Source organism: Rhinolophus sinicus, chromosome 15 (assembly GCF_057876585.1).
Source record: "Rhinolophus sinicus isolate RSI-liver-muscle chromosome 15, RSI-T2T, whole genome shotgun sequence".
In the NCBI taxonomy this organism is placed as follows: domain Eukaryota; kingdom Metazoa; phylum Chordata; class Mammalia; order Chiroptera; family Rhinolophidae; genus Rhinolophus; species Rhinolophus sinicus.
Window position 1 is genome coordinate 106,689,007 of NC_142515.1, and position 13,916 is coordinate 106,702,922.

Consider the following 13,916-nt stretch of genomic DNA (forward strand, 5'->3'; position numbering starts at 1 on the left):
AGTTCTGATATTGCAGTGTAAAAGCAACCATAAACAATATGTAAACAAATGAATGTAGGTAGATTTGGCCTGTAGCTGGCCAGATTTAATCAATAGAGCAAGACAAGGAAAAAGGAGGAGTAAGATGGTAGATATAACCTAAATATTTCAATATTACATTAATTGTACATGGACCAAATGTTGCAGTTAAAATTCTTTCTCTATTCTAGGAAAATAGAGCCAGGATTGTCATATTGTACCAAAAAGAAATGAAAAAATAATATACCTTAAATATAAGGCCCAGAGAAGTTGAAAGCAAAAGGATGGAAAATTATTCTATGCAAACACCAACAAAAAGAAAGCTTGCCCATGCTAATAAAAGTCAGTGTAGACATTAAGGCAAAAATTATTACCAAAAACAAAGAGGGGCATTTGAAAGGATGAAAGACATGGTCCACCAGGAATGTATAACACTCCTAAATTTGTATACATAGTCACCAAACGTGTAAAACACAATGGACATAAACAAACAAACAAAAAGAAATAGGCAAAACCTAGATCATAAAAGAACTTAACATACCTGTCTCAGTAACTGATACAACAGACAAAACAATCAGTAGACATACAGAAATCTAGAACAGGTGTGGATAAAACTCCCTGCTGAACTCAACACCTGTATCATACACATTCTATTCGAGTTCACATGGAACACTTAAAATAATCATGTAAGTATCTGAACTGTCAAGGAAGTCACAACAACTTTTCCAAGTGTTCAATCAAAGTATATTCTCTGATCACAGTGGAACTTAGAAATGAGTAACAAAAATACAGCGAGACAAATCCCTCAACGAATAGAAATAAGCAATCCATGTTTGTTTCTTTAGAAAATGTTTTTCCCATCACCATTATTTCTATTCTATGTTTCAGAATGAAGAAGAAGAGCTTACGACCACTCAGTGGTTGTTCCTACCCCTTAGCCGCGGACCAGGCTTCAGTGGCTGGCGGATGCTCCCGGCTCCGGGAAGGAACTACAGACACGGCAGGAGGGCACCTCGTGTGCAGACCAGTCTATGACCTCAGGTTGCTCGGCAGTAAATTCCAGAGCTGAAGCAGTCCATTCGCCCTGAAATTCCTCCTCGGTCACAGCCTGTTCTGCAGCTGCCTATCTTTCCTTTTCAGTCTCTTCAGGAGCGCTGCAGAAGGAAACCAGGTGTGACGGCTCATGCATTTCACGCGAGATGGTGCCGGGCATGCGCGGTACTTCCCGGCCTGCATCCGCCACCTGAGATGCCCTGAGGGAGCTCCCTCCAGTGTTGTACGATGGGCCATGTCCACAAAGTGCGGGGGAGACGCTGTGTGACACAGAGCAGTGGTAGGCAGGTTAACCTAAGACGCCTTTGTGAGAGGCTGGGAGTCAGCCTCGGGAGCGGTAACCACCGGAAGTCATAGCTCCTGGATGGCTGCTGGGATCTGGGTAGTAAAGGTTCCAGGAGTGAAGCCACCAGCAATAACAGCACGGCTCTGGTGGCAGCAGCAGACTTCCACACGGCTCGCTGGCCTGTATTCCTGGAGGATTTGACACTGACATCAGCCAGGTTTTCAAGAGGAACGATGGCACGAGCTGCCAGTAGAAACTTCTCCCAGGTTCTCTGCAGATTTATGTCATTGATGCCATCACTTTTCCTTTTGAAATGCACTGTTCCATGTGAAAGTCAAGGTTGGTGCCACTTAAGTCTGTCTCTGCTGCAATGAATTTGAGGACATCCTTCTCCTTCAGTACTTCAAAGGCCCTGGAAATGGTGAGTTTCCCTTTAAGTTATGATAGAAACTCAAAACAATGTCATATGAACCCCTCTCTGGGTAGAGCAGAAAAAGTAGTAATACATTTCTAAATAGCCCATGTTTAAAGGTAGAATAATAATAAAAATTGCAAAATATTTAAAAATAAGAGATAATAAAAATACATTATTAAAACTTGTGGGATTCAGCTAAAGCAGTGGTCTGAGGGAAATTTATAATCTTAAATATATGTATCAAAAGTAAAGAAAGTCTGAAATTTTATTAAGTAGGCATCCATTGCAAAAGTTACAATAAAAAATCCAGCAAATTAAACTCAAAGAATGTAGAAGGAAAGAAATATATTAAGAAAAGAACAGAAATTAACGAAATTGTAAACAAACATATATATACCAGAGAAAATCAATACTACTAATGTTGATAAATATCTAGCAAAACTGATCAAGAAAAAAACTAGAGAAGGTAAAAATCATTAACATAAAATCATACGGACATTAAAAAGAGGATATTATGTACAACTTTATGCCAATAAATTTGAAAATTTAGTTGAAATATATAAATTTGTACAGAAAGAGATAGGAAATCTAAATTGTATGTTAGTCTATTTTATGTTAAATATATTTAAACTGTAATAAAACAGAAACAAAAACCTTCCCACAAAGAAAATTCCAGGCCCAGAAGGACTCACTAATAAAATCTTCCAAACATTGGAGTAAGACTCATTAAAAGCTTAAAATCTTCCCAAGAATAGAGAAAAAAGGAAAACATCTAATTCATTTTTTGAAGCCAGTGTAACACTGATACCAAGCCCTGTCCAGGACATTTCAAAAAAAAGAAAGTTTATCTCATATGCGCAGATGCAGAATCCCCAAGAAAATAACCCAACAAATTTAGGTTTATTCTGGGAAGAACGGAAATATTGCTTTAACATATAAAAAATAATTTACTACATTAATAGCAAAAAAATAAAAGGAAAAAATAGTAACCTTGATAGATGCCAAAAAAATATTCAATAAAATCCAATACCTATTTTTTGATAAAAAAACAAATCCCTTAGGAAACTACTGTTTCCCCGAAAATAAGACCTAGCTGGACCATCAGCTCGAATGCGTCTTTTGGAGCAAAAATTAACATAAGACCTGGTCTTATTTTACTATAATATAAGCCCGGGTCATAATATAATATAATATAATATAATATAATATAATATAATATAATATAATATAAATTAATATACTATAATACCGGGTCTTATATTAATTGTTGCTCCAAAAGACGCATTAGAGCGGATGGTCCATCTAGGTCTTATTTTTGGGGAAACGGTAGGGTTCACTGGGACTTCCTTAATCAACAGAAAAAGAATACACTTTATGGTAAAATGATAAATCTTTCCCAATACAGTTGAGAAGGGGAGAACAATGCCTAACATCACCATTTCTATGTAACACTTGACTGGAGGTGTTGCCCAGTGCCACCCAGCCAGCTCTCAGAGATTAGAATGTTTCAGTATCTAGCAATAGCTCTGGATCTCTGCTGTTACTCTTCCCGCATCTACCAGAAACAGCACTCTATTGCAGGGCTGGGCTTACATTGACATTGACTTATTTGTGTGTTTATGGCCACTTGTCTTGTATTTGATTTTCTACTTCATGTCAGTTTACTTGTACTACCGTTAACTCACTCTTCATGAATCTCACAAACTCCATTGTAAAGATTTGTACCATCACATTGGAAAACCATTGGGCATTATCTTGAAAAGCAGAACTTTTGCATCCGAGTACAATCCAATCCAGCAGTTTCACTCCTAGGTATGCCAAGGAAAAAATTTTGTACTTTTATGTCAGGAGCAATTAGGAAAAAGCTCATAGCAGCACAGGTCATGGTATTGTTTTCTTTTATAAAATTTTTTTTAAAAAACAATTTATTAATAAATTATGGAAGATTAATACAATAAAGCAAATGTAATATGAAAATAAAGTAAAGTAACATATAACCCTCTAGATAAATTGTGTATGGTTAATGTTGAATGCATACATACAGTATTTATGACAAAGTTTTCAAAATTAATAGAATGATAAACACCATTTAGGATAGTGATCAGTGTTGCTCTGGACAGGAAGCAGGAAAATGGGATGAGGAGGAAATAACGTGAACAGAGGCAAACAACATTTTATTTCTTGGTTGGGTGATGGCTTCATGTGTGATCATTGTATTATTGTGTTATAATGTGTATACATTATACATATACGAGTCTATTCTTTATGTATACACCAAGTGACCAAGTCTTTTATTACAAATGGTAATAAATAGGGGATAAAAGATTTGCCATGGTGACGATTCCTTTGATATGGAATACAGGGGCACCTGCTTTACGTGTCTAATCAGGTGCTTTGTCTTATTTTATCCAACATAATAGATAAGGGTCATCTAAAATGCTTCAAACCTACTAGCTGCTGCTTATTCTTTTTGCTGATGGTACACATCCAAAAAAGACAGAAAAAATGACAAGACTTGATTGAGCTCTTGGCAGACCTCTGTGATCAGATTATGTCACAGGCTGCTCACCACCCTATGCATGGGTTTCCTTTGGGTCCGACATCCCACCAGCTCCACAGTCAGCTGTGATTCTCTCACATATACGGAGCTGAAGAAGCCTGTGGATGGGGCAGGCATTTTGTGGTTTCTCTAGTAGAGGGAATACGATCAGCTAGCAGCTTGTTTGGTTTATTCAGTACACGGAATGACCTCATCTAGCAAATATTAAGGTACAAAGTTCTAAACAGACTGCCCTTTTCACCAGAGGGCAATTTGCATCTCAATATAATGTTTCTTGCATTTCAGCGCTCCCACTCACTTTCAAAACATTTCTTGTAAGTATAAAAGTTTTCTGGCCTTAAAATTTTATAGTATCTGAAAGCTAGGATTCACTGATGTAATAGTTGTTTTTTTGCCTCAGACCACTCTGGACAATTTCATCCACAGCTGCAACTGGTACTGTGCCTTAGTCAAAATTCTACAACTTTCTCTTTAGGATAAAAGTGCTCACATGTGACTAAATAAGCTTGAGTCTAAACAGTCATTTATTTAAAATTTGAAAGAATTTACTTTTTGTAGAAAAAGAAATTTAGGAGAATCATTTGGTATGGCTTTTGCTTAGCAGATTATCTATTGTGTTACTGATTTTGCATTGACTCAACAACTTCAAAAAAATAAAGAAAATAATTTTTCTTATATGCATACTTTAATCTTCTTTCATATATGTGTGTGTGTGTGTGTGTGTGTGTGTGTGTGTGTGTGTACTGAATATTCTAGGGTTTGCTGGTTAGTAAAAACATCACAGCTATTCAAGGAAAAAGTAGTGGCTCAATTAAACAAATACTTATTTGTCTCTGAAACTCTATACCTTCCAACTATTGCAGTGTGATTAGGAATAAAGACAAAATCACATAACTGTTGAAAATGTTTTGGATAGAATTCAAATTTGGGGATTTTAAAATCTCAGGCTTCTAGTTAACTGGTAATTAGAATAAGTTGTACTTATCACTTGACAAACTATTCTAACCTCAACTGACTTTACCCAATGATAAATATTTTACAGTATGCAGATGTCTTAAAATCTGCAATGTGAAGTATTGCTAAAAGAATTATCCCTTTAAAACTTTACTGAAGATGTGACCTGCAGGCTTTTACCTGTAAAAGGGTTGTAGTCTCCCTTAAGAAGAAGCACATAGTATATAAATAAGATGCTAAGCTACGACCATCTCTGCAGAAGAGTTAGCCATTCCATCCCAAGCATGCAATATAGCTTCAGTTTGGAATTCCACCACCAAAGAAGCAAATTATTAGCTATAAATTAAAAATACAAACTCTGAAGTGTGCAACCTGACTCAGGACGGAGGTAATAGGGACACGGAGGCTCTTCACAGGGTCTCCTCGAGGCTGTTTTAGGCTATCCTAATGTCCCTGGAGGCTAAATGAGGAGACTGGCCTCTGTTATGTGACAGTACAGAGTTCAGGACCACCGCAGGGGTGTTGGCCTCGAGATACATTAGGACGGAATACAAAATATCAACAGCAAACCTTCATCTATTACACGGTATGGCTCCCTTGATTTTTTGTGTGTGCAAGTTTACATCTTTTGACTGCAGTTTTGTACCAAGTTTTGTGATTTTGTGAAATTGGCCAGAACTTAAAGATCTTTGACTTTCAGGCAGGACCAGTGTTGACAATAGTATCTGCATCATCAAAGTTTATACATATTTAGGTGACTTTCCTGGTTCAACTGCTAAGGTAAAGCATTCTGGGTTGGGATCTGTTACTGACACTGTGACCAGTCCAGCCATGTTCATCTATGTTGTCTCTTATGACAATAAACAGAAGTCGAGTTAGCCCCAGGGGTCCTTCTGTATCTCCCAGCAACAAAGTCTGAAGATGAGCCTGAGCATTGCTTCATATTAATCTAAACACACATGCATGTAAATGGACTCATACTTGTTAGAACCAGACTAAAGCAGTGTGCCAAGAATTAATTACCCATTTTTAAAAATCCCAATAAACCACAGTAAACAATAGACTAAAGGCATTTAAAAGTCTGGTGGCTCTTGATAAAAGGGACCAAGTTGCTTAGGGACCTTTAAACTACAGTGTTTATATATTGTGAAAAGGGTTGTTTAATGGTGGTATCATCAAGGGACAGGGATAGCCACAGAGCTGTAAATGTTAATACAGTCACCTTGAATGAAATCTCTGGCAGAGAAAACCCATAGAACTCTAATGAGCTATGATTAAATTGCAGAGCCAATAGTAGTAAACATCCTAGGGCATATTGAACAGTAAGAAAAAAAAAGCAATAAGAATTTTCTTCCTTTAGGTTATGTTTAAATAGTGATAATGAAAGACCCAATGAGAAATCTATGCTTGCACTTCCTTTTTAGTACTTACCAAATACACCATGAAAAACCATCTTCCTATTTGGAGGATGGTGCTATTTGATATGTACAGTAGTCCCCCCTTAGCCATGGTTTCACTTTCTGAGGTTCCAGTTACCAGCAGTCGAATATTGGCCAAAAGTATTAAATGGAAATTTTCAGAAATAAACAATTCACAAGTTTTAAATAGCACGCACGCCATTCTGAGTAGGTGATAAAACCTCACGATGTCAATTCCATCCTGCCCCTGATGTGAATCATCTCTTTTTTCAGTGTCTTCATGCTGTAGATATTTCTGCCTGTCAGTCATTTAACAACTGTTTCAATTATCAGATCAACTGTGGCTGGCATCACAGTGCTTGTAATGCTTATAGTAGCCTCTCTATGTCACAATGCCTGTCTGTGTCACTCGCCTCACTTCATCTCATCACATAGGCATTGTATCATCTCATATCATCACAGCAAGGGTGAGTACAGTACATCACGCCTTCGAATAATGCTATTTAGTTCATCATCAATTTGTTTTCACGTTGATGAAAAAAAAATGGATTCCCGGACTGACCACTGTCTGTGTGGAGCTTGCGTGTCCTCCCCACGTTTGCGTGGGTTTTCTCTGGGGACTCCACTTTCCTCTCACATCCCAAAGATGTGCATGTGACAGAGTGAATGTCTGATGTGCCCTGCGATGGAAGGGGGTCCTGTCCAGGGTGGGTTCCCACCTGGAGCCCTGAGCATGTGGATGGTCTATGGCCACCTGAGACCCTGAACGGGGAAAAGCAAGTTGGAAAATGACTCTCTTATTTGTTTTTATTAGTCCCTCTGAAATGTATGTGTAGCTCACATTTATTTCAGTGTTTACTATTTGAAGTGTTTTGGGTCTTTATTTAGAAGTTTGGTGATGTTTTTATGACTAGAAATATGCCATAGGAACTAAACTCTCCATTATAGCAACTGGCAGTTTCCAAGAACCTATCCACAAGGTTAAGTGAGGACTTACCGTATGATGAGATATTTTGAGAGAGAGGCTATATTCACATAACTTTTATTACACTATATTGTTGTAATTGTTCTAATTTATTATTAGTTATTGTTAATCTCTTACTAATTTATAAATTAAACTTTATCACAGTTATGTATGTATGGGGAAAAAACATAGCATATGTAGGGTTGGTACTACACACAGTTTTAGGCCTCCACTTGGAACACATTCACAGGGATAAGGGGCACTTCTGTGCTAAGAGAACAGGCATAACTTCCTTACCATTCATTCTTCTGCTCTTGCTTAATTCTCCAGTTGCCTGTGCATGCAAGAAAGCTGGTGTGTTTTGAGAGCAGGGAACAAAACAAAAGCTAATTGGTTTGTGTGGGCTCGAATCCATGAATTAGACTCAAACAATATACCCAAAAAAGTGACTGCAGCCGTGGTGAAAAGCATGAATTTCTATTGAATTGCTTCACTATGAAGTTAGAGTTAAGTGAAGGTGGAACAAAGGTGGTGTAGACACTGCCACCTGTGGCACCACATTCTGTGTGATTATTTGACTGGTAATTTTAAGGATCGAAAGAGGATAAAACTAACATTTGTTGAGGAGCCGGTGCCTTACACATTTTTTTTTCTCCATTCTAGGATGTAGGCAACAATGTTCTCATTTTTATTAATGAGAAAATTGAGGTATGGAGAACTAAAGTAATTTGCTCAAGGTTTTGCTTCTGGTAAATAACAACTCTAGGATATGAATTTGGGTCTATCTGTCTCCAAATATTTACATGTTATTCTAGACTAAGACTGCCCACCAGAATCACCCTAGGAGATTAAAAACATGGATTTTATGGATTTGGAAGGAGAGGGTGTGAGCAATTGGTAAAATTTAAACATGGATTACAGATTAAATAACAGTAATGTATCAATGTCAAATTTCCTGATTTTTGGTAACTATACTGTGGTTATATAAGACGATGCCCCTCCTTTAAAATATATTACATTTTAAAAGAAAAAAAAAAAGAAATACACACTTAAATATATTTCTCTCTATGTATAGATATTCTATATATGTAGAGATCAATAGCTAGATAGAGACAATAATAAAACAAATGGGGCAAAATGTAAACAATTGGTGATCCTGGGTGTGAAACATTGTGTTTTGCAAAAATACTGACAATAATACCTCTCATCCTTTAACTTGTGTAAGGGGTCTGTTTCCCCTCTTCAAATTTGGGTGGGCATGTGGATGGCAGAAATGATGCTATATGACTTTCCAGGCTAGGAAATAAAAGGCAGTCTAGCTACTGCCTGGTTCTTTGCATGTTCACTCTTGGAACCCAGCTGTCATGCTCAGAGGAAGCTCAAGCAGCCCACAGAGAAGCCTATGTGGAGAGGCCCACATGGAAAGGAACTGAGGTCCTCAGCTCTTAGGTGGAGCCCTGAGCTCATGGCAGCACTCATTTGCTACCTAAGGAGGAGACGTCTTAGAGTTAGATCCACTTCCCCTGCTAGTGCTGTATTCCCCCTGAGACTTTCCCAAGTTGCAGATCTGTGAGCTAAAAAATAACTGTTATTTTAAGTCACTACTTTGGGGATGTTTGTTACACAGCAACAGATAACAAGAACTCAACAAAGAGCATATGGCGATTCTTTGTACTATTTTTTGCAGCTTTCTTTTAGTTTAAAATGATATCAAAATGAAAAATTTAAAAAGTGCACATGTCCAGACTCTGTCTTCAGAGATCTAATTAGTGCATGTGGGCAGGTGTATTAGGAAACAACAAAACAACCCAAAACCAAACAAAAAGCTTTCTCAGGAGATTCTGAGAGATGGCTCTTCCTAACAAGTCACTGATCAGTTGAAAAGGAACAAACAGATGATTACTGTAAAAATTACATATTTCAATATAATGAAATGTTTAGTTATACTAGAATACTGTAAGAGATTCAATAAATTAATAACATACATATAGGTACCTGGATTTTTAAGTTATTACCTGAAGCCTTTTTTTAATGTGATATTTCGTTTATCATTGAAAGTTTAAGACCATTCCAATGTGCCTTTTTAAGTTCTTGTAGGGGTGCCAGGGTGTGATTTTTTTTTTTTTTCTATTCTGCATGTGAACTTGGCATACTGAACACCTCTATGGTGAAAGTTTGGAGAACCTGGGTCATATTCTTGTTATAGGCCTGGCCCATGAGAAAGGTGACCAGCAATCCAGATCATATCCAAACAATGTGCCAAATTTTGGGATTTATATGGATTAATATTAATAGCCAAATGATTAGATTTCTTGAGTATACTGTCATTGTCCTCCAAAGGAAGTGGTAAGAAGGAGTAGGGGTTGTGTCATTTTGCATCATCAAAAGACTCCCAGGCACTGGCTGAGATACAATGCCCTTTGCCTAAGAAACATGTCAGTACTCCAGACAAGTAGACCTGGAATTAGAGCAAAAAGCTGAAGAAGGTGCAGGAGCACTTTTGTATTGACCATGAAAACACATGAGAGTTGGGCAAGGTGGCTGTGGCATTAGTGGGCATGTTCACACCAAGCTCTATCCATTTCAGGCCCCACCCATCAGGGGGGAATTGGGATCCTAACACCCTGTCAGATTTGTTCATCTCTGGTGTAGTGACCCGCGTTACTTCCTCTCTTTACTAATCGCCCAACCATGTACCCCAGAGCTCAAGCCCAAATCTGAGGGAAAAACCTAGATTTCTCTTCTGTTTTTCACTTCCAGGTCAAATTTCCAAGCCCTTTAGTCTCACTTGAAAACACTGATTGTATTTGTCCTCTCATCTTCTTCTCTCCCCTCATTGCCGTAGTTCAGGCCCTCGCGGGCTATCACAAATGCTATCACGGTGGCCTCTAGTTGGTCTCCTGGCTTCAAGTATTGACACCCTCTAATTCACCCACCCTCTGTCCTAACTGTTCATATGTTCAATACATGTGAACTGCTATATACTTCTCTCGATCAAAGTTTCCCAGTGTTTTTCATCAACGTGCAGTTCAATTTCAAGTCTGTTTTAGAAACCAATTGGCCCTTCCCAATATGGCTCCTGCTTACCTTTCTAGTTTCATCTCTTGTCACTCCCTCTTTTGCACTTAATGCTTCATCCCTACTAACTTACCTGTATTTCTGAATATACTATGCTCGCTCACACTTCTGTGCCCTGGGTAAGCTCTTCTCTGCCAAGAATGCCCTCTCTCTGTATGCATTCTGCCTACTGGGAAATTTCCTATTAATGCTCAAGTCTCAATCCAAATACCATCTCCTGTGTGCAGCTCTTATATTAGTGTTATTTCCATTACAGCAATTATTATATTCACTCAACATTCAACATGCTGAGCATATACTGTATGCCTGCCAGTGTTTTAGGCACTGGGGACAGAGAATTACATAAAAACATCAAAAGTGCCTACTCTTGAGGAGATGAATTATACTGTCATTGTTAATTTGCCCTCTGTCTCTCCACTGGTCAGTATACAACTTGAGAGCAAGGCCTTGGTCTCCATTATCTTTGTATCCTCAGCACCAAGTACAGTGTCTGGCGCATAGCAAGAGATAAAAAACAATTTATGACAAATAAATAACCATATACTAGTTTCCAAAGGAGAAATTGAATCACAGAGAAATGTAGTAGATGTTAAAGTACAGATTCTTTTTTGAAATTGTTTCAAGTTTTCCTTTTAACATGAAACCAACGAAATAATCCAACGATCTTGGGCCCTCACGCAATCTCTACATGACGTTTTTTTCTTTCATTGAATTTACATTATTTTATCACCTCTCCTGAATAGTTCAGGTATCTGGCCGCCATTTCTAGGAACAAGTGTAACTTCTAAGCAGAGATGATCCCAGGAAGTTTGTGAGAGAACAAAGATTCTGTATTTGCTACCTTCAAACTCTCCTTTATTCCAGGCATGTCCGCTTTTAGAGACTAAGTATGCCTCTTCCTCCACAGCTAAACTTCCTTTCAGGGACGACTTGGACATCGTGATCTCAGGTAATTATTTACATAGGAGTGAGAATATGTAAATATATGAAAGTATATTACCCCTTCCACTGAATTTGTCTTGATTCTAGTGGACAAATGAAAAGGTGTAATTCTAAGAGAATTTCAAGTAATGAGATAGATTTTGATAATAAGTATTCTCCCTACCTCCCTGAAACCACAAGAGGTAAATGCTTATGTGAATATTCTTATGACCTCCTTGTTATTTGTTTTTAGTGGTCACCCTTGGCAAATTCAAATATGAGTTCAGTTCCTTAACAAGTAAGGTACTGGAAAAGCATACTCCATCCCAACTCTGAAACACACAGACATACGCACAGGTAGATGGGAAGTTTGGTTGGAATCAGCAGATAGCCACTGAGGAGAGAGGCTGGGCATGGCTGTGGTTATTATAATCCTCTCTTTCTAGGAAGACATACACAGACTGATTCGCTGAAATGATTCTAAATGTCTTTAGAGCAGAAAGATTGTCTCCTTGAATGAAACTACTGTCGGTTTTATTGTTTCAAAGTTTTAGGCTGTAATGATTCTGCTTAGTGCAGAATTACTTGAAGGGAATGGCCATAAAATCCTTTTAGTTCTTTTACTTACTAATATAGTTTTGGTCTGTTCAATCTGCTGAACTGCACCTTACGACAGAAATCATGATAGAGCTCTTTCCATATAAAATAATAGCTATTTAAATCCTACCTGTGGAGCTACCGATATAGTTTTATTTTCTTTCTGTGTTGGCAATATTTTTTATTCTTTGGGTTCTCTATGTCTTATTAGGAACAAGTACACTGATTTCATATGATAGTGAAAAGTACATAAAAGTGTGTCTTTTCTGGGCTCAGTGGACACAGTGGTGCTGAGTAAGTTGGATAATGCCTGGAACTGACAGTTCACCTGATGGAACTGTCTTATAGTTATTACATGGAGAGGTTTATTTCAGTATCCTCTGACCTTCACAAGAATTGCTAATAAACATTTAATGCAGTCATTTATTCAACTAACATATATTGAGCACCCACCATGTATGTGCTAGACTCTCAGTTTGCTTCTGGAAAATCAGTGGTAGACAAAAATAGTCTCTTTCCTACTCTGATGGAGCTTACAGGGAGAAGGCAGACGTGAAACAACAACAAAAACAAACAAAACCAAAAAACCTCACAAATACATGTTAGGATAAATGCTATGAAGATACAAGAGTCAAAAGTTTGTAGTTGATTCCAGTTTATACTCAGATCATATACCGTGTTTCCCTGAAAATAAGACCTAGCCAGACCGTCAGCTCTAATGCATCTTTTGGAGCAAAAATTAATCAAAGATTCAGTCCTATTTTACTATAATATAAGACTGGGTCTTTATAATATATAATATAACATAACATAATATAATGTAATATAATACTGGGTCTTATATTAATTTTTGCTCCAAAAGACGCATTAGAGCTGATGGTCTGGCTAAGTCTTATTTTGGGGGAAACACAATAAATACAGTCAAGGAAAGCTTTTATTCAAAACCCCAAAATGACTTCCTGTCACATTTAAAATCAAATTCAAAGTGCTTATTGACATGTAAAAGGCCCTGCATGGTTTTGGAGCCCACCTTGTCCAAATTGCATTTGCAATCACTTTCTCCCTCACTCATATACCTTAGTTACATATAGTCTTCCTGTTGCTCACTATTCCAACCTTATTTCTGCTTCAGGGCCTAAGCTCTTGTGCTTTTCTTTGCTTGGAATGCTCTTCCATTGATTTTCTCATGGCTGAAGAAGTCAGCACAATAATACCTCATCAGATGTAATACAGAATTGTACACCTGAAATCTATGTAATTTTACTAACAATTGTCACCCCAATAAATTTAAAAAATAAATTAAAAAAAAAGTCTTCCCCTGATGATCCAATTTAAATAGCCCTACTTCTACATACCTTTTTACCATCACATTACCTATTTGATCTTCATTGATCTCAGAGCTGTTTGACATTCTTATGTATTGTGTATGTGTTCCTTTATTTACTTGTTTATTATCTGTCTCTCACTCCAACATAAACTTTATGAGAACAAGTGTGAGACTACAGCACTGACCTCAGAACCTAGAGGAGTGTTTGGCATGTGAAAGTTTTTATTATTCTATCTAGAGCCATCTCTGAGTCAATATGCTAAGTGTAGCCAAACCCAATCCAGTCATTTCTTGGTTTGTTATCCAGCTTGAATCAATAATCAGG

The 13,916-nt window shown here is 37.5% G+C and overlaps 1 pseudogene; it reads right to left on the reverse strand.

The window, feature by feature from the left end:
• Window positions 1-791: 791 nt before the first annotated feature.
• Window positions 792-11,684, reverse strand: LOC148755283 (small ribosomal subunit protein uS2 pseudogene; annotated as a pseudogene).
• Between the last annotated feature and the right edge of the window lie 2,232 nt (window positions 11,685-13,916).